This window comes from Gallus gallus, chromosome 1 (genome assembly GCF_016699485.2).
Source record: "Gallus gallus isolate bGalGal1 chromosome 1, bGalGal1.mat.broiler.GRCg7b, whole genome shotgun sequence".
Classification (NCBI taxonomy): Eukaryota; Metazoa; Chordata; class Aves; order Galliformes; family Phasianidae; genus Gallus; species Gallus gallus.
In genome coordinates, this window is record NC_052532.1 from 110,618,217 (window position 1) to 110,640,061 (window position 21,845).

The 21,845-nt window shown below is 39.3% G+C and overlaps 1 long non-coding RNA gene across 3 annotated transcripts in view; it reads left to right on the forward strand.

Annotated features, from left to right (window-relative positions):
• Positions 1-21,801, forward strand: part of LOC101749503 — a 149,475-nt gene extending 127,674 nt beyond the window's left edge. For 2 of the 3 annotated variants that reach the window (XR_006932569.1, XR_006932570.1), the window contains 2 exons: positions 6,047-12,061; positions 16,151-21,801. This is a non-coding gene — a long non-coding RNA (uncharacterized LOC101749503). The remainder of the gene's footprint in view (positions 1-6,046; positions 12,062-16,150) is intronic. The other variant, XR_005841862.2, reaches the window with a different exon arrangement.
• The last annotated feature ends 44 nt before the right edge of the window (positions 21,802-21,845 follow it).

The following is a 21,845-nucleotide window of genomic DNA, read 5'->3' on the forward strand; positions in this document are numbered from 1 at the left end:
AGATTTTAAGCCAGACTTCCACCCTTCAACTTTCTGAATAAAAGGGCTGTTTCTCATAGACTTCTTTGAGTGTGACATCCATCCAGAGGAGACTTTTCCCCTTACAAGTATATATTTTAGTGAAATACACTGTAAATGTAGTTCAGAATGAGTTGGTGTACAGAATCCTGTCAAGGAAAATTGAATCCAGCTCCATTGAGGTTGATGGCAAAAACAATATCGTGTTTAATGAAACTATAATTTCCCCTCTTATGTTTAGCGTATGAGTGAGCAACATCTTTTAATTAACAATGCTTTTTTCCTAAGCAGGGTCATAGGAAGCTGGGCAACTGTTTTTATGTTTAACTTCTCTTCTGGTTTGTCCTGCGGGAAAGAGTAGTGCTGATCAAGAAGGTGTGATCAAATACTGCATAGTTTCACTACTACAATTTGGTATCCTTTAACACAGAGATCAGTGTATTGTCACCAGGAGAAAATGAGGGCACAGAGAGATGAAATGACTTGCCCTAAGTGATCCAGCAAAACTCAAAGTAAAGCAGAGGTCTTGTGTGTTTGTGGAACCAAGGAGAGATTTAAAACCAAGAAAATACACTGATACTGTGTTCCTCAAGTTGCACTGAGTTTCTCACTTCATATTTTCTTTCTGCCTTCATACTAATATTGGATAGTAAATCTTAAGTAAATGAAACAGTTTCAGTATCTAACATTTAAGAATTTTCCATAAGTCTGAAGTTCCATTATCATGCCTGTGTAGGGAAATGAATCCTTTCCTCTTTGGTTTTTTCTTTTTTTTTTTTCATTCTGAGTTTAATTCTCCGTTTCTTATGATGTTGTGTAACACATATCACAGACAACTTCAAATGTTCATTCATTCTTTAGATAGACAATCTCAGTATGTAAATTCCTCCTGTATAATGGGATATTATTAATTCAGAATTGTCTTGTACATTAACAATAATTAATTTGCACAGATATTATTTATCAGTATTTTAGCATGTAGGAGGTTGATGAGCTTTTCACTGATTAAAATGGTGAGTCAACTGAGGTAAACTATACTGACAGTCTGTAGGCATATGTGGTAGGATTTTTGACACCTAAGAGTTTTATAAAGCTGGAAAAACATACTACATTTTTCACTCCCCCGATTTTATCAATTTATGACCAACTGCTGATTTGCCCCTAAGCACACATACACATGAACTTTTCAGCATTTTATTAAATATTGAGAATTGAACCTGATGACATACTGCATATGCAAAGCAATACTGCAGTGTGTAGTTTAATTAATGGCCAAGTAAATGATTAAGCAATACATTTCTAACCAGAAAGATTGCTTAAGGAAGAACATTTCTGAATTTCCTAACAAGAAAAGGCTGTAGCTGACCCTACAAATACAGCCCAGTGCAAACTAGTGAATGTGAGACCGTTTATATGAAAAATTAGAATGGAATGGAACTCAGCGAGGCCTGGTGAAACTCCATGATAGCAGAAAATAGAAGGCTTTTGTTTGTTTGTTTGTTTGTTTTCATTCTATTTTTAGTATGAGGTTCAGAAATGTGAATTTTTTTCCTTGTCTTATCTAGACCCTTTCCATTTAGGAAATCACTGGTGAATTTCTCTCCACTTTTCATTGGATTGAAAGCACACATGTATAGTATAAACAACTTTAAAATATGTAGTATATTTTGCTGTCAGAGATCTATGTCTGTAGTTACTATGGCTAGTGGTTTGTCATAATAAATCATACAGATTGTCATGGGAACAGTGGAAGGCAAACATCACAACTGTGTAGTAAAAAAACACTGATCCTACTATTTAAATACAGTCATCCTTTATATAAAAATGTAAACGTTGAAACAAAATGACATTTTGAAAAATATGTATCTAAAGTTAACTGGTAGCAATAACACAAAACCATACAGATCACTGAGAACCATCATCACTCTGTCTTCATTTCTGCTGTCCTGCCTGTGCAGAGAGAAGTGAATGTGTATTTTTGTGGGGCTGGAAGTCTCTGCCTGTTGTCCGCTGACTCCTGAGCTCACAAATCACTCCTTCAGGGGCTTCCAGGAGGTGATCTGGCCAGGATCAGCCCTGGCGGATGAAATTTCATGAGCTATGGAGTTTGCTTTGAAAGTAATGCCTCTTATTTAAACCTGTGAAAAATACAACAGCTACAAAGAGCACAATAACTATTTGATAGAAAAAATTCTCAGCTACAAAGCACTGTTTTTCAACATGATCACCACCATTAGGTATGCATTTTTGCCAGCGATGAACGAAAGCGTGCATGTTGTGCTCATAACAATCTGCACCAGCAGAGGTGACCCGTTGTCACTGTAACCACTGTTGGAATGTACCATCCACCACCTCACTGTACTCACATCCAGTCTTTGGTCTCCATCAACGTTCAACAAGTGTCAGTGAATGTCAGTGGGTGCCATTTTTTCCACATGGAGGAATTCAGTGACACACCTTTGCTTCATATGCACTTCCATGTCAGGCACCATTGTGTCAGGATGCCCCTCTGCTGCCATCTGTCATACAGCAACAACATGTAATGGAATACTGGTAGGAAGTTTCAGCCTCTACTGCCGTATCACCAACGTCTGCCTCTGATGTCATGTGCCAACATCATAAAATAGGAGGAATTACTTTCAAAGTAATCCTTGTACAGTTTATCTCTGTTTGTTTCCCACCGTTAAGCCCCACTCCATCCAAACCAGAGGACTCATAGAATTGAAGAAATTGCCCTCACATTAAAAGCGGCTCTGTCAAGTCACTACCAAACATCTACTGAAAAAGGTGCTCCTGTAACTGTTCTTTGTAGCCTTTCTTCAGTTGCAGGTACCTTTCTTCCTTCTCATATCTGCTCTGACAATCACAGCCTTTGCGAGAATTGGCTCAGGTGACAGATTGACATATCTAGCAGAAAAATTCTCTTTTATTTGTGTTTATTTACAAGCAGTGTTAGGTTTCCACTGGATCGGTTCTCAAAATTGATTTGCCTCCGGGTCACAGTCATCCCACAGGGATTGAGCAGGAGCATCTGGCTGGAGAAGAAGAGAAGATGAGGAGTGGGACCTCCTCCATCTTCCTTGGCAGGACTGAATGGAATGTGAAACCATAACCAGAAGACGAAGTGTGGTGGTAGGTTAAACCAACCCATGTTGGCAGTGCTGGTGCCCTGCCCGCTCCTTTGCTCCCAGGCCACACTCCCGTCCAATCCTCACACCAGCTCTGGTACTCCACTGAGTATGCAATGAAGTAACTGCAGATGACGTTGCAGTAAGCTCAGTGCTTCCTTGCAGTACTCCTTGCCAACTGCTTTGAGTGAAATGCATTTCCTTGGCTTGCTGCATATGCAGGCAAGAGCCCACCCATCCTGGTGGAAGGGAGCAGACAGGGCAGGAGCACAGGTCCACTGCAGATGGGATGCAGTTGGTCTTGAGCTCCTCTGAGCCTCTGAGATGTCCAGAGGTAATCAAGAGCTCTAGATGTGAAATCACCTTCTTGAGAGGTGCCCCAAAGTCTTCTGGGTGTCCATGTAATTATCCTCTTAAGAAACAGAAGTCTCCTTATGGTAAAAGTTGCGGGTTGATTTTAAAGTATGCAGAGCCAGCTGAAAACAAATTGTATGTGACAGCTATCACGAAACTGCAGCTTTATCATCCTTTACTGATGGCAGTCTGGATGTCAGAACAGCGTTGAGAAAGTTAGACACACTGCTGTGGCAAATGTCAAAACCAGACATGATGGGAAGTACCCTTTCTGTGCCGACACACATGCATCCCAGAAGCCAGAACTGTCTTACTGCACTTGGCCTATAAAAACTCACTTCTTATGCTACACATGCCATTTCAGTTTTGTTTTCTTCTACATGATGAGCAAATGTGAGCATTTGGGTTTAGTAAACCACAGCTATGAGACACCTCTGCCAGGGACTCTGCACAAATAACTATTCTGCGATAACCTGGATGTCACATAGACTTTCAGAAGATGGAAAGCACTCATGAAATAGAGCAGTTAAGTTTAATTTAAAAAACAAAAATCAATTATGAAAGCAACTGTGAGAGTGACTAAAAAAAAAAAAAAATGCAAAACACAAAAATCAAACAACGCAACCCAAAACAGAAAGTAACTGCCCTTTTGAGACACAAAGATTTCACTGTTTCAGGCTTGATTTATGATTGTATTGTACCAGTTTTATGCTAGTGTAAAAACAGGCTGGTAGAAATGTTGAATATCACTAAGTATGCATCCTTTCAGTTCTGTCATATGCTCTCATAAGCATAAAAACAGCTAATAGTTGTGCAAATCAAAGAAAACCTATAAAAATGAAATGGTAGAGACGTTAGATGCAGGGAAAGATAATACCCTTCATCAATGCAGATTTACTGCAGTGATCCATACTAAGGGGAAGAGAAATTTATGGAGAAGCTAATTTTCAGTAAGATAAAGGCTTCTTGAAACACAGCATTAAAAAGTCTTTAATAAGTAATTGAACCAGATGGATAGTTTCTTAAATACTCTAAATAGACACCTTCTGTGTTTGACTGCCTCCATCTTACCACATTATTTAATGCTTACAGTTCTTCTAACCATACTCTGTTCTTGCTGAGCTTGTGCAGCACTTTATTAGCTGTGGAGATCCTTCAATTCACAGTGAGTTAGTCACAGAATTATATTCTGTTCAACAGAAGCAAGTTTGTGACCCTTTCTATAAAATCAACCCATTCTAAATAGATATTATGCTACATGTTGCAAAATTTATACACTTCACATGAATATGTCACTTGTCATGAGAATTCATATTTCCTCATTAAGATTTCAAGAGGTTTTATCAAGTGCAAAAGGCATTACAGATTGCACTTAAAAACACTTCAAAGTTCTGGAAATGCCAAGAAACCTCATTTTGAGCATCGTTGTTTGAAGAAAAATTTCAATATGCAGGTGCTTGATAGGCTGCAGTAATGCAGGAAACTAACATGTATAAAGGGGGCTGGCATGGCTGAGGTTAGCTTACTGTGAGAAAGGTACGCTTTGTGTGGTAGCAGACTGTTTCCATAATGCAGTATCAGATGACTTAGATTAATTACATAGGTGATTATCAGTTACATTTGTCTATTTAAAATACTGTGAATGTATTCATCATCTGATTGTTTCGAAGAAATAATTTGGCTTGCATGTAGTGAACAATAATCTGTGGCAGTGTTACTTTTACAGTAAATGTACTTGAAGTTTATGAGCAACAGCATAGGGGACATAAAGATATCTGTTTGGCATTTCCAAGTTTTATGAGTCTTCCACAGAAGAAACTTCTGAGAAGACTATTTTATCCATGTACATATCTATGTACACTCATTTACTGTAAGTGAGAGCATATTTGTGTCATCTGTTACGTCTACTTTGATTAACTATGGATTATTTGCCCTTTGCTGCTAATGTTCTGTGGAGCCATTTGTTTTCTTGTTGAGTTAATGATATTAAAGGAAAAGATATTGCTTTCTTTTTTATGATGAATTAATTCTAATAGTCATTGCTTAAAATGCAAAAGATTATCAAATCGAGGAAACACAAACCAGATTGCCTGCTCTCTCACTTCTCCTCTGTAGGAGTGTGCACAAACACGGACTCCTGGGACAAGGAGTTTATTACAGATTAAGGGGGAATATTTTTGTGAGAACCCCCATGTTAAATTATTCGCAACAAATCATGTGTCACTCAGGGCACACAGCACTTGCGTATCTACTGGTAAAATCAGGAAGGAACCTGGTCTAAATTTGTCTCCTATTAATCCTGAAGAGTTTCGATAAAGGCTTAATTGTGAAGGAGTTTCCAAGTAATGAGCAGTGGCTGGTGAATGTATTCAAGCCTGGGGAAAATAACTGCTCTGCTGCATATTTCAGAGTCTTTGAGATTAAGAATGTGGCTTTATGGAATTTATAAAAAGGAGAATAAATAAATACATCAAGGTGTGATCTCCTACTGATCATTTCTTGTAATTGCTCTCTTCTCTCCTTTTACCCTGTTCTCCTGTGGCCAGCCCGAGTTCCTTCCTTGGGGCTGGACATCCCATACCAAGCCCTTCAAGGGCCCATGAGGCCTCATAGAGGTAACAGAGAGAACTCTCCAAACACATCTTCTCAAGAGGAAGAGAGAAAATGAAGAGTCTGTGTTTTGTCAGCATTAATCAAGGAGAGACACCATACCTGCTACGGATGAGACCCACGGCACTGCTCTGACGGTTATCTCCCTTCCTTCCTTTTCCATGGAGGACTTTGTTGATGGTATTACTCTCTCCATTTTACAGATTGAAGCACCTTTTCTATTCATGTTTCCTACTGGAGTTTTTCAGCAGAAGCCACACAGGAGTGCCTGAAGAGTCCACAACTCTCTGACCATAGGCGGAAGGAGAGGCATGTGGGCTCACAAACCCTTCAGTGGACTCTTGGTCCGGAATTTCATTGCCCCTGCACCTTTTGTGAATGAAAACAAAGAGCTGATTGGTATTAGTGAACCTGGTGTTACAGCAATGAGAATTTAGACCCTAAGCATGTTTTACCTCAACATTATAGAGACTTTTCCATTTAGTCGCTGTTTTTTTCTGTTTTGGCACTGTTGTAGAAATGTAAATTAGAACTAGCAATGAACAAACTTATTTCTGTTCCTAAGTACATGCTTAAGTTTTGGCCATCAGATATAAGTTTTAATTACCACCGGGGAATTGAATAACAGCATTTTTTTTCCTTTGCTTCAGACTGTAATTATCTCATTTTACACCTTTATGGTCACTGCTTGTTTTCCAAGCAGATTTTGTGCAATCCTTCATACTGTGTTAAAAACGAATCAGAAATTACTAGAACCATAATTAGGACTGAAACTAGGAACAGCTCTTCCTAATAATTGCAGATGTGATGAGTAATTATAATTTATGTTGGCTTTTCTATGTCCCCATGAATTTTACAAAAAGCAAACAAACAAAAACAGGTTGACGACCCCCTCCTTTCTTTCCCAAAACTCTCCCCTCCCCTCCTGGCTTCTACGAACTGTGACCACTCTAACAGAAAGCAGAAAAGTTCAAACAGTCCGGGCTGACTTCCACAGAAGAGAAAGGGAAGTGAGGTCTGGGCACTTTTTCTTCCTGCCTCCCACCTTCTTCTGCCTTGCAAAAGTGGTTCTCCCTACTGCTGCCTGCAGACCTCAGTTCAATAGGAAGAGGAGCTCTGTGTTCCTGCTGAGCAGTAACAGCAGTGGATGCAATAATTGAACTGGAAAATTAAGAGGACTCAGTGAATGGGAGCTCTCAGTTCTAAGTATGTTGTACTTAAGGATGTGGTTTAGTGGGTAATATATGTGGTAGGTGGACGGTTGGACTAGATGATCTTACGGGTTTTTTTCCAACCTTAATGATTCTATGATTCTACAAATCTGTGTTGTGGAGCTACAGGAAGACAGCACAGATGTTTGCCCCAAGTCCTATTTCCAAGCATGTTGTCTGTTTATGGTTCCATTGCAGCCTCCTTGATTTCAAGATATTCAGAAGTGCTTTAAGCAATTAAAACAAACAAACAAACAAACAAACAAACAGTTTTTTTTCTAAAACGATTGTTTATATCTGGGTGAGGATGTGCAAGCTTAGTTTTTTTCAGTAACACAACCGTTGTTTTGCATTTCTACCACCTACGCAACTTGAAGTCTAGTGCCATACTCAAGCAGAGGTGAAAGTTGAGAGATTTGGCACCATATGGTGGACCATCCACACGTTATTATTCTGTCCTTTTGGTAATGACTCACACAGCAAAGATTTCCTTCTTGTATGATTTTCTTTTCTATTTGCTTTCCTTGAAATCAACATCCAAATAAAAGCTAAAAAATCAATAGATGTATTATGTATAATTAATAGCAGTGTTGAATGATCTAATGAGATCAGAGTGCTTTTTCTCTTTCTTTCTTTGCTTCCCTGCCCTTCCATGGAATAAGAAACTGGCAATATGCCTGAAAGCCTCTTCCAAAATTTTGCTTCACAATCAGTGACTAGAAAGAGCCGAACATTTCCTGAAAGTATGTGGTTTGCATAAGGTCACAGTAAAGATCAAATGGAAAAAATGCATCATGTATAAGTTGAGATATAAGAGTCTTTTGCCCACTAAATCTGCTTTTTTTTCTCATTTTGAATATATCCTGAAAAACAACAATACATAATTAAGATATCTCTAGATATTTTAATATGCATATATCTGCACTTACATATATACTCATATATGTAGTAATGTGCAAAACATTTGCATTTTCAGATGAAACTGTGGCAATCAACTTGCTTCAAAAAACTAACAAATAACAAAAAGTTGCAATTCTTTTGACAGACAAGAAATTGTGGATTAGATTAGATCTGGAAAAACAACTACTTGGTAATATGCTGCTACAACAAGCATTAGCTATTGCTCTTCATGGCAGCACTGCTGAGTAGTCACCTACAGATAAAGAGGTGTGGCAGCTGTCCGTAAACATGACCAAGGCTTGCATACTATGGCTAATACTATTTTTTTCTAGGTTGTTTACTGAAGTTAACAAGAAAGCAAATAAAATAAATGGAATATCAGTATAGCAGTCTTCATATAATCATAGCCTGGCTTAGGCTGAGGGGACTTTTGATATCATGTAGTTCCACTCCCTCTGCTGTGAGCAGGGCTGCCCCCCACCAGCTCAGGCTGCTCAGGACCCCATCCAACCTGGCCTTGAGCACCTCCAGGGATGGGGTACCACAGCTTCTCTGGGCAGCTATGCCAGCAACTCATCACCCTCTGTGGAAAGAATTTCTGCCTAACATCTATCCTAAATTTCTCTTCTTTTAGTTTAAAACCATACCCCCCTGTCCTATCACTACTGGACGATGTAAAAAGTTGGTCCCCCTCCTGTTTATATGCTCCCTTCAAGTGCTAGAAGACTGCAATGAAGTCTCCCCAGAGCCTTCTCCAAACTAAACAATTCCAGCTCCCTCAACCTTTCCTCATTGGAGAGGTGCTCCAGCCCTCTGATCATCTTCATGGTCTTAAGAATGCTTTGGAAGATTTGGACCTACGTTGTGTTGTCTGGCTTACAGTGTATCTGAAGTTCATCCGAAAGTTGGAAGGGACCACAGGAAGTCATCTATTATAGCTAAGAGATAACAATGTAAATCAGTTTTTGTGGCAATTAAAGTACGTGTGATGAAAACAGAGATGCATGTTTAGATTAGTCAGTTACACTAGATATGATTGGTGCTGAAATTTCAGTAATTGATTGCCAAATTTGTTTCTGTTCACATTCTGGGTGAATATTTGGGAACGTGAGAAGAATCATTAGAAGTACTTCTTTCAACACATACCAGGGTAGTGATTAGCAAAACATCTGAAAACACGCTTTGCAGTCCTCCATAGAACTGGCTGCTTGCTTGGCTCAATAATTTCATCTTAGGCTTTGTCATATTTTGTCTTTCCTCCGTTAAAATTCTCCTGATCTCCTAGAGTGACATTTTTCCACCTTTTTTTTTTTTTTTTTGTCCTACCCTCTTATGCTGGAGACTAACATGAATTATATGATGGAGTCATCATTTATGTAGATCAGTAAAAATATTCACTCACTTAGATATTCACACATCAGAGCAGCATTTTGAATGGTTATTTTAACCATGCAGAACTCTGGTGGGTACCAAAGAAAAATGAATTGACAAGGGTCTATATTATTCACACAGTTATCTTTTCTGTTTTGCTTATGGCAAGACCCAGGATTATAATTTATCATAGTTCACTTCTGAAGTCTGGTGTTGTCATGTAAAGCCAAACAGAACAGATGTTGTTATGATGATGATTATTAACACTATTATTGATGGTGTTTACAAACTAAAGCCTGTTTAGGAGAGCACTCGCATACTTTAGTTCCATGGAGCTGAGAGGAACTCTGAGCTCTCCATGCTTGTTTAATTGTTATTCTAAACAGGGATAAACCTGAACATATGTTTAAGTGCTTCACTGAACTGGAGCCTTTTAGAGATATGGAAAGTCTCACTTTCTTCATGAGACAAACCTTTGTTCATTCCAGCTAGACCTTGCAGGCATAAATCAAGCTGAAAAACCAGAGAAGTATCTCCCTGCATAAATTCTTGGATTGCTTAAACTCAGCACCTAATTACAGAGCTGGTGAACCTAGATACACTGAAGGCGGTTTGAAAGGCTGCCTGAAACATCATGGGCTGAGATGCCTTTGTCGGGAGCATTGTGCTATGATGTGTAACGTGGGTAGATTCCTGTGGGATGTTGACAGTTTGTGGGAAATGCATGTAGGAGGAACTGGGTTACAAAGACCTGGGTTTTTTCTTTAATATTTGTTCCCTCTCATGGTACTGTTTGTGGTCCTGGGGAATTTTTCTGTTTTGTTTTGTTCTCTTTTTAAGGTAGGGGGAAGGAGGATCTTCTGTTTTTGGGAAAACCTTCTCAATAAATGCTGCACATCATGAGACACTTGTTCATGGAGATTTGATAGTACATGGAGCCTTCCTTCCCAAAAAGATGCTAGTTGATGCTCCTGAAAGCTATCATGTTCCTTTTTTGCTCATGTCATTTATGTGGAGTGATGATCATTTGATAAGCCATGGATTTATGTAATAAATTAATTAGCTCTGCAGTATTCCCCCATATTTCTGCCTGCCAGTCTGTTCCCTGTGGGACTTGTTCAGTTTTTACAAACAGTAACAAATAGCTCTCAAGATTCTTATTTTATTTTAAGTCATTTGTAAGGAAAATGTTTTCTCCTCTTCCCACCAGAAATGGAATTTCCTCTCTCCCCCTTTATTCTGGCCTGAGGCATTGGGTGGATGAGATTCACTCCTGCACTGTCAGCGGGTTCTCTGCATGCAAACGCATGGAATGTATGTTCAATAGCTTGCAGCAATGCAAGGATAGCACCAGAAGCTTTGCCATTGGAAAAAGATGAATCTTACCTCCATGAAAACTTGTGATTCTTACATCTAATGTCAGCAGGGCATCAGATATTGTGTTTGAAGTTGTAATGCCTTCAGGTATAGAAAAACAATTTTCATGCTATTCTTCCTCCCTTACTACCCTTTTCCTGCCCTTTCTGTATTGAATCGGCATATGATATCAGACCAACATCTGTTTTATCTAAAGAAGGTACATGTAACTTCTTGATAATTATTTATTTAACTTAATGGATTTGCATATTCTTTATTAGAGTTTGGTCCATTTTAAATCTGCTAGAATTAAGAGCTCTAGAGAATATTTTTTTATTTGTGTTGTGTAAAAAAAAAAAAACAAAAAACCAAAAAGCAGTCTTTATCGCTTATAATGGATTTTTTTATCATGTAATGTTTCCAATTTCTGAGTGACAGAAATGTTGAATAGAAATGTAGGAGATTTCATTTGTATTAGAGTCATTATATTGCAACCTCTAATATATTCCACCTTATTTTGCCTTTAAATTAAATGGACTTAATCCCTTTTATCTTTTCATATAGAAAATCTTCTCTACTTATTTTAATTATTTTTTATCACAATCTCCTGTTTCTTTTATAGAAGCACTGACCGAATCTGAATGCAGCATCTCAGCTGACAGTGTAATATTCATTTACCTATCACATTATGCTATTTATAATGTATTTCCCATCCTTTTTCTAATGCCATATGATATATCATCTGCCTTTTTTTACATTTTATTTTGATGACATATTCTACAGAAGTACTCCTGCAGACCTGTCATTTGGAGTCATATGGCCATTTTTCAGTGCCACAGTTTAGAAGCCAGAAAAGTGTTTGAAACTTCCCAATCACTCCTGGTAGTGCTGTTTACTTTTTATTTATCAGTATGCACTATACTCCCCTTCCCCTCACCCCATTAGAGTCCCCTTTATGTTTTTCATCAATTTTGACCAGTACTTCATGTGCACATGTGCATTTGTGTGTGTGTATTCTGCAGGTAACCTCCCTTTACACTTAGCCCTTCCTTGCGTTCATTCCTGTCAACAGCACTGCCAGAAGACAGGAGACGCCTAACCCAGGCCATTGAGGTTGGTTGTTCTCTCTTTGTTTCACACCTCTATGCTGTGCTCCAGTTACTAGTGCAGAGCTGTTGCTGGAGCTCATGCAGGCACATCTGAACTGCCTTTGAACTTGTTAGCTCAGGTAAAGCTGGCAGCAGCAGGCAGTGTGGGAGGCTGTGAGCCCTCCTGGCTTGCAGGCTCCAGATAGGTAGCTGTGATGATCTCTGTGCTGATACACCTACCTTCCTGCGGTATGTGAGCAAGCCAGCCAGAAATAACTTTTGCATTGCTCCTCAACCTTCAGCTGTACCTCTGAGTGCGACTCGTTTGTAGCCACCATGTCTCAGCCAATTGCAATCCGCTACACATGTTAAAAAGACTTTCTAGAACAAAAAATAATGAACACAGGCTTTTTGACAATTCTAGTGCATTCTAGCCACTGATGTGACTCCCTTGATTCCTGCTTTTATAGGCCTCTGTCTAACAAAACCTATCATCAGTTGCTTACTGTCAAACTACTGTCGATGGGATTTTTCCCACGCTCAGAAGCACGTGCAAATGCAGTAAAGGATCTCTATTTTTCTACTTGGCAGAAGAAATACTCTCTTTTATGAGATGTAATTTAATTTCTCAAAATTTCAAAATCTCAATATCTGTTTATTGTAGCATGCAGAGCAAATACAAATTCCTTGGTACTGTGCTCTGAAGCCTACTTGCTGATAACTGGAAGTGTTGGCTGTTCTATCATCTTTACAAACCCAGACCAAAGGAACATTCAGATTGAGCAACAATTTGAGCAGGATTAAGAAGAAGGGAGAGAACACATGGCCAGTTAGTCACCAGGGGTACACACATAAGCATGAAGTAAATCCCCAACCTGTCATAGCAATGCACTTAGTTACTGGAAATGCAATGTGAGCTTACTTTTGTGAGCAAGGATGAAAGAACTTGATTAGCCTTTGTACAGCATTTTCCACCCACACAAAAAAGTGACATCAGATGCTTCATATGGCAAAAACACAAGTCAGCATTTGGGAGACTCCACAGCAAAAGACAGAAATGCATCCTTGCCATTAGTGAAATTTGTTCACTTAACTTGCTGGGTGCTTGCCATGGGTCACTTGAAATTTCTCATAAGTTGTTTGTGGATCTTATTGGCTGACGCAGAAAGAAAACCCTTCAGCCCCGTACAGAAAGCACCTGCTGCAAGTTGCATTATATTTTTCTACGCACTATGAAACAAGGTTTTGATTTTAAATTGAGGAATATTGTACTCTCCAACATGTTTCTGCTAGATCATTGGCACCAAAGAGGGATTTTCTTATGGTAAGTCATTAGTAGGCCTTCAAACAAAAGCCTAAAGCTTTGGAGTAAGAGGTTAAATGAGCACCAACGGCACAGTGAAGTAAAACGTGGGCAAGCACCATCTACCTTTGTACAACATCAGGGTGAATTTCAGTCCGCTTCTGTGTCACATGCAAAGTACTCTAGGATTTCTGAAGTTCATGCCTATTAATCTTTGCAGAGCATCTCAGTGCTAATATTTTGAGTTACTTTCAAAACAGGTTGAGGCTTAGTTCCTGCATGACCCAGCACACAACAAGAAAGGAATTGGTTTGAATTGACACTTCTGAAATACGTAAACACACTTAGTTCTCTTTCTTCACTCATACCCCCCAAAAGTGTTTGAGAAATAAACTTTGAAGTCCTGGGAGAAGTAGCACGTGCCTGTGAAGGGAGCAGGCGGGGGTGGCAGAGGTGGTGGAAGGAGTTCAGTTTGTAAACACGGCAGCCAGGAAGACAGTTATTTATAACACTTGCGGTAGAGAGGGGGCCAGCCCACATGCTTTTAAAACACAGTTTAAGTAGTTGCAGAACGTGCTGTTTGTAAACACATGCCACTAGTACTCTTCGCTGACAGCAAGGAGAGCAAGAGGGGAGTGGTAGCACTGACCAGGCCTGGCTCAGGGAGTGCCCACTCAGGCCTAGCGCTGCCCCTCACCAGGGCCTAGCGTTGGCCGTGCTCCTGGGCAGGGCTTGGCTGTCCCTGGGGCTAGCACAGACAGGAGCCATCCCTTCCTCACAGATCAGAAATCCTTGTTTGAAAACACTGCTCTGACAGCACACAGCTGAAATTTTGAACTCGTTCTTAAACCACAGAATATCTCATTTTCAGCTGGGTTTCATGACTCTATCAAAGAGGAAGTTAATTGTGAGAGGCATATGATCATGAGACTATACTTGGTTGGACTAACTTCAGAAAGAAATACATTTTGGACACACAACAATTTTTAAATTACTGCTTCAGTACAGTCACATTTAGATTTTATTTTTTCTTCTGTGTGGAGCATAGAGTGAGCTATTCTTGCTGAATGTACAGTACTTGAAGTCTCATGATGTATGCATGACATGGACTTGACACTGCTGCTACATTCTTCGGTTCAACAGCCATGTGAAGTCTATATCATCCTGCACTAAGAAAAGTCAAAAAATAGCTTCATCTCAAGAGAGGAAGGCTGTAATTTAATGCTTGGCCATGCAAACTCAGATCATGCATGTGTCTATTTAGATGTGTATGCATGTATATATGCATACACACAAGCAGATATTATATATACACACATGCATTAAACTTAGTTCACTCCAATGATAATGCTTCCTATTTATTTTTAGGGGAACTGCAAGAGATACAAAGAACACAGTAATGCTATTTGACAGAGCAAATTCTTAGCTACAAAGAACTACTTTTCAACATGTCACCACCATTAGCTATGTGTTTTCACCAGAGATGAACAAGAGCTTGATTGCCAGGCTCATAAAAATCTGCACCAACACAGGTGACCCACTGGTTCACAGCTGCTATGATGGCACTGCTGGGAGGAAAATGTTACCCATACAGTCCATCCCAAACAGAGGGAAGGCAAAAGTCACTAAATCCAAACTATATTGTGAGTGTGGCCAGATAGTCCAGCCAAGACCAGCAGTATACTTCACGGTCTTCAAACTGGTATGAAGTCATGTGTTGTAAAAGAAAAGTTGTCTCCTTCTCTGGCTAACTTGGGAAGTTTGAGCCTTCAGCTCAGTCAATATCATGATGTAGCAGTCAGAGTTGATGGTTTATCCAGGTTCCAGGAAATCCAGAACAATCACCCCTTTCCTATCCCAAAAGACAGTGCACATCACTTTACCCTCTCAGGGCTGTGTCTTGAAGTTTTTCTTCAATGGGGAATTCACGTGTCGCCCCTCCATGGACTCCTGTTTTGACTCTGTCTGGTAGTGGTGACACCACATCTCATTGCTGGCAATGATGTGATCCAGGAAACTGTCACCTTCAGCCTCTTCTTGGTTCAATACATCCTAAAAAAACTTGCATACAATGTTCTTTCTGTTCTTGTGTGAGCATTCATGGCACTCACCTGGCACACAATTTTCAATTTTCCAGTGTTGCCATCATTGTTTCCAATGCATTGAAGCTGATATTCTCGGTTCCGTAGTCATAAGCTGATGATTTGTGCAGATGAGCTGACCAAGGCACTCTTTATTTCATGGGGTGACCTCTGTGCATGGCCATATGGAATGTGGCTTGTCTTCATGTCACTGTCACAACTGCTGAAGTGCACCACCCACTGACTCACTGTGCTCACATCCACTATTTGGTCTCCATCAACGTTCAGCAAGAGTTGATGAATGTCAGTGGGTGCCATTTTTCCTGTATGGAGGAATTCAATGACACGCTTTTGCTACATATGCACTTCCATGTCAAATGCTATTGTGTCAGGCTGCACCTCTGCTGCCATCTGTAATGCGACAACAAAATGTAATGGGATAATGATGGGAAGGTTCAGCTTCAACCGCCATATCACTAACATTCACCTCTGACACTGTGGGCCAACGTCATAAAATGGGAGGCATTACTTTTGACGCCACTTTCATATCATTCTGTACAAGTATTTTTTAATTCCTTTTTCCTATAATCAAAAAGCCCAAACCAAAGCAAGCCAATAAGAACAACAGCAAAAAATAAATAAATAAATAATAATAAAAAAAAATAAAATAACAAGTCTCTCTCCTTTCTCTTTTTTTTTTTTCTTTTTTTCCTCTTTTTTCTTTAAATAGCAGAAAAATACTCAAGCATTTTAAATGACGGTGCAGCATTCAGAGGTCCAGCTCAAGAGATGTGAACTACCCCACCACAGAAGCTTCCCAGGCAGCATGGAAGGAAATTTCTGGATGACATTTTGGCTCTACTGAGGTCGGCAGCTGTTTTGCTACTGGCTACAATGGAGCCAGAATTTAATTCTCTTTCCCCAGAACAGAAACTAAGAAGCAGGGTTAATACCTGGGTACGGAACTGAGGGAGTTTTATGGTTTGGATATCAGGGACTTGTTCTTGGCTCAGAATATTATGGGATGAAACAAGGATGGAAACAATAGAAGAAAAATCAATGATTATTTGATTGATTCCCTGGTGCTTTGGAAAAGATAGGAAATTATGATCAGCGGTAGCTCATATGTGACCTTACGGCAAGATTTACAAGAGCCCTCCCACACATGACATTGAGAGAATGCATTTGACAACTTTTGCTCTCATTAAAACAAAATAAAACATATCCATGAGCAAATTCAGAAAGGTCAATTTTGAAAGGAGAAAGTTTAAGAGCAGCAAACATTTGCTCTCAGAAGACAAACATTTAAGTGCCCTAAAACACAGGACACCCTGAGAAATTCCAATACTACATGCAGCGATGAAAATTGCTGCATTCTCAGCAACATGATGAAGTGTATTAGGTTATAGGTATAAGAATGCGACATTGGTATGGCATTCAAAGGAACTTAGAAGTTACAGTTTGTATCCAGTCTGTGAAGTTTTAGAAGTATGGAAAGACTAAACAGAATTCCCATTTAGTGAAGGTATACATGAAAATATACATTCTAGCAAGCAACACTGTTACACTTGTCTAGTCAAGTGGGCATACCACAAACCAATTTAGAGATGCAAAGCATGAGAAATTATGTACTATGTTTGTAATAATGATGTAATAATGTACAAACTTCTATTACAGATGTTAGCTTTTTTCTTTTTTCTTTTTTTTTTTAGTCAAATATTGTTATTCATAGAGATAATGTATAAGCTAAAAGTGTCCTGGCCCTACAAAATGTAAAGATGGCTTCTAGGAAACTGCATGGGTATCAGAGCCCATCATCTCTTATGGGATGGCTCATTCAGTGGAATGCAGTGCCGTTCTTCTCATTGGATCATAAATATTGTTTACTCTGAGAATTACAGGAAGCTTCTTTACCTTAGCATTCTCCCACGTTAATATCAGGCTAATCTCTCTGATATGTCCTTGTGTTACCTGTAACAACTGACAGTCAGCAACGTCTTCTGGGTCTCCCATCTATGGTTTCTGGCTGATATTTTTTCCTGTGAAATAAATCAGGGAGTCAAATTTCAGCACTGTCCCCTCGTTCAGTTGTTACAGTACAATTTTATACTCCTTATGTTGCATTGCAACTTTGGGGGGATTTTACCTATGTTTTGAGTCATTTGATCAACAAATGATAAATTGATATGATCTGCAGATACTTTCAGTCTAACGTGTCACAATAACTACGGCTAATTATTTAAATTGATAGCAAACAACTTTATAGGACTTATTTTCCGTGAATTTGTTTTTAAATGATACATAATTATCTTAGACTGGGATAAGTGGTTAACTGACAAGCAAATTAATTGAGACAAATGTCTCAAACCATGATCTCTTTTCTAGGAAAGGAAATGCTACAGTAAAGCTAGTAGTGGTTGTATAAGCATTTTATGGACCAAAGATTCTAGATAGGAAAGTTTCAGCATCAGTGATTCATACATGAAGTTGCATGCTAGCAGGCTGTGTTGCTTGTACTGTGAAACTGGAATATTTGTTTTGGAAAGGCACAAATCCTGAAGCTGTAATCACTCAGCCACTTCTTTGGTTACCTAGTTGTTTCTAGCACTAAAATGCTATTTTTTTTTTCTGTACTTGTATGCATGACTTGTTAATGGCAAATTATGATTACTCCAAATTTGTATTTTAAGATTTATATATTTGTAGGGGCATAGGTGACATTTAATCAGAGAAGGAAGCAATTGGAGTTTCTCATTCTCTGCCTACCAAATCTTGATGCTACCCAGCTGCAAGAGCCTCTTACCATCTCCCGTGCCCCACAGCAACAAATGAGCCCATTAGGTAATTTTTCCTGTTAAAATAACCAGCTGACATCCTCACATTTTAAAAAGAGAGTCCATTTTGTCAAGGGACTGCATCCACAATACACAATGGAAGTGAGTTTAGGGGAGACTTCAGTAAAAAGGAGACTGCGCTGTGTAGAGGGATAGTCCCGATGAGATTAAATGGAGATGAGAGCATGAAGGTTGTCTCAGTGTAAATATGAACATATGAGAAAAGACTGTGGATGGCACCAAGTTGTACCAGATGACAAGAGGAAAACATGACTGGGACAATAGTGTTACCAACTTCAAATCTTTTGGAAAAAATTAGAATGGATGTGATGAGAGAGAGAGTGTGGAAAGATGTCTGATGGTGTGCTACTGAATGAGTGTGTGGGAGGGTCTAATAGTTGTTTTTAATTTGTACTAATGATGTTGTTTTAAGAGTGACTTAGTGGCATCAGGTTCCTTCCCGAGCCAAAAGGAAGGAGAGAGAGTCCCTCCTGCAGCCCATCATTTCCCATAGTGGCTTGTGGGATCTGTGGGATGCAGAGAGTTGCTATCCCAGGTAAGATGCTCAAGATGAGACCTTCAGAGGCATCACAGCAGCCTGCCTTCAGAACAGACAATAAGCTGCAGCATCTCACTGTGCCAGAAATGTGCTTAGACCATACATCTCTGAAGTAACGTTGGCCTCCCTAGGTGAGCTGGACTGCCAGCATGGTCACAGTCATCCCAATGGATTGTCACTGGTGGGTGGTCCTTAGAGCACCACTGGGCTCTGCCCTCCTGGCCCAGGCTTTGCTCCCCTAAAGCAGGAAAATCGGGTGGCTATGGGTGTTCTGCAACTCCTGAGAAATACTCTCCCCATTTTGGATAGGTCATCACTATGCTTTAATTAGAAATGGTATTGTTTGAAGAACTCTGCAAGATGTTATCCATGGCTGATAGTATCAAGTATCAAGTATCTAGTATCAAGAAACTAGAAAGTTATGAGACTGGCCCTTACATAAGGATTTTTTCATCGGTCCCTTTGCAATCCTGTGCCTTCAGAGAGTAATGGTGCTTGTTGTTACTATTTTTTATTAAATTCAATGCAACCTATTTCAGAGTGCAATCTGTTTTTCAATTTCTGGTGTGGCACCATTATTTGTACTAAAGAAAATTTCAATATATTGTAAAAATTATTATAAAAATATTATAAAGTAAATTATTAAAGAATGAATTATTAGACTTTCTTACATAGTATTTTAATAAATAATTAATGATTGCAAAATATTGCATGTGAATACTTTTGCATCTGGCTGGAGGGGGATGGCAAGGATTTTTAGCAGCAATGAAAAATTTGAGTTGGTGATTTCTGTAGGAAAACTGAGGATTTTTTTTTATAGAAACCTCATAGTACTTCAGTTTAGACACAGTTTTGAGGTGAAGATCTACAACAGCTGTCAGAATTGGTTGACACTGCATCTACCTACCAGAGTAGATGGAGCACTTTCTGTTCCTAAACATAGGATAGCTACAGAGATAAATGATATTGTTTGTTGCGCAATTAAAAAGCTAATGTTGGCATTTCAATTATCATCATTGGCCTTTAGTTGGAACACCCTAATGAGATGAATGAGATTGGCTCACAGCCTCTCAGAGAACCCTCTCTTCAGGCCATCTGAAGACTTGGGAATGATTCCTCATGCTGGGCTGTTGTTCAGCTAACATTTGAAAGGTTGCTTCCATCACCACAAAAGGCAGAGTCTCCAATAGAATGGAAATTGTGGTTTAATTCACAGTTCCACTTTTTCACACTGGAAACCAATTCCAAAATTTTCATGTGCTGAGGTCTGTGACAACCTGTCATGTTCACTGCATCTCTTCAAATGAGATCTGCACCCCCTTGCTGCCAACTTCTTTTCTCTCACTAGAAACCTTCTCCTCCATGCCTGTCTTGTATCCTGTATTTCTAAACTTCTTTGCTTGAAACTTGAAATTACTGCTTCATGCAGATACCAAATGAGTAGCCTGCCTGTTTTATTCATATGGACACGAACCTACCCCTGGATGCAATTCCTGTGCCACTTGCCCCTGCAGCGCCTTACATCTCCAGCATCCCTGTCCTGCTTTCTGTTTGAGAGTGCTGGTTTGGGACCTGGTGCATCTGCTGCATGGAGTGAGGCTGTGGCAAACATGCAACCAGTAATGTTTGTCTTCTGAAGGTGGCCCATAGCCACCACGCTTCTCTTCCACAATTCCATTGTGTGATGCATGTCCACAGTCATGTTCCCTAGATAAGCAAAGGCTGAAATATGAATGGTACTCAAGGCAGTGGAAGAAGAACAGCCAATGGAGAAAGGAACAGGTGGCACATCCAAAACCAAGTGCATGAAGAGGCACAGTTGACACCAGTCATTTAAAAGCCCAGATGGATTACCCCAGCGCATGACAAAAGTTTCATCCAGAAAAGGCAAGAAACCCTGTTTACAAGAACGAAGAATTTAAAGCAGTTTTACCCTGTGTGAGAGAGATTATCATTGCAGTCATTTATGTCAGGTAAGTAATTCAGATGGTGCATTGTTGAGTGAAAAGATGGCCAGGGGCTCCACATTGATCACCTGGGAGGGCTCCTTGCCTCGAGCTCAAAGCCAGAGATGAAGGAACACTGTAAGTATTTGTACTCTGCTTCTAATGCCTGTATGAATCCAGTATATAAATTGTTCCATCCCCTGTTCCTAGATAATGAGGAATTGATTTTAGTGCAAAATTACAAGTTTTGTACTGGCATAACTGCCAGTGTGGAAAATCATATTCAAAGTCACAATAGAGGTGTTTTTTAATCCCTGTCTTTATCTCATGAGTATTTTACTCATTTTACAGTCTGGCAAAACTGAAGCATAGATAGTTTAGGTGACTTATACAAAGTCACTCATCAGGAGAGTTTCAGTCAAAATATAGACAAAGATGTCTGAATCCTTTTGTAAGCAATTTTTTGTCTCATATTTTGACCTGACTTAGCATCATCTCACATTCCATTCCAGCTCCACGTTCAAGTGTATGCTGTCTTGAACAATGCATGACAGTGGCTGTGCGACATTTGCCAGACCTCTGAAAACTTAAAGCAGCTATCTAGCAGTGATTTCAATATGTTTTTATGTACACATCAAATCAAAACTCACTTTAGTATACAGTCATGTTACAGTAAGTCAGATTTATCCCTGTCATAACTCTGTTGGCTTTAAGGAAGCAGCACAAGAAACCAAGTTTGTCTATGAAATTTTAAGATAAATTTCAGAAACACATTTTTCAGCCAATGTGCAACTACTTTCCACAGTGGAAAAAAAGTACATTGTTTGGCCACTGGATGAAATATAAACACTACCATTTGAGTGCTGAAGATAGTAATGTTTTTATTCATTTATTTTCTTCGTGTACTGAAGGAAAATATACTGGCTATGTTTGAAAATGCTTACCACATCAAGTGAATAATTAAGTAACATATAAAATGACTCAAAAAAATATATATGTGTATTTTAATGTTGCTAGAAAAATAAAAGTATATTAAGAAACACATTAATTTCTGAGTAAATAGAGTCTGATTAGAACTTCTTTTTT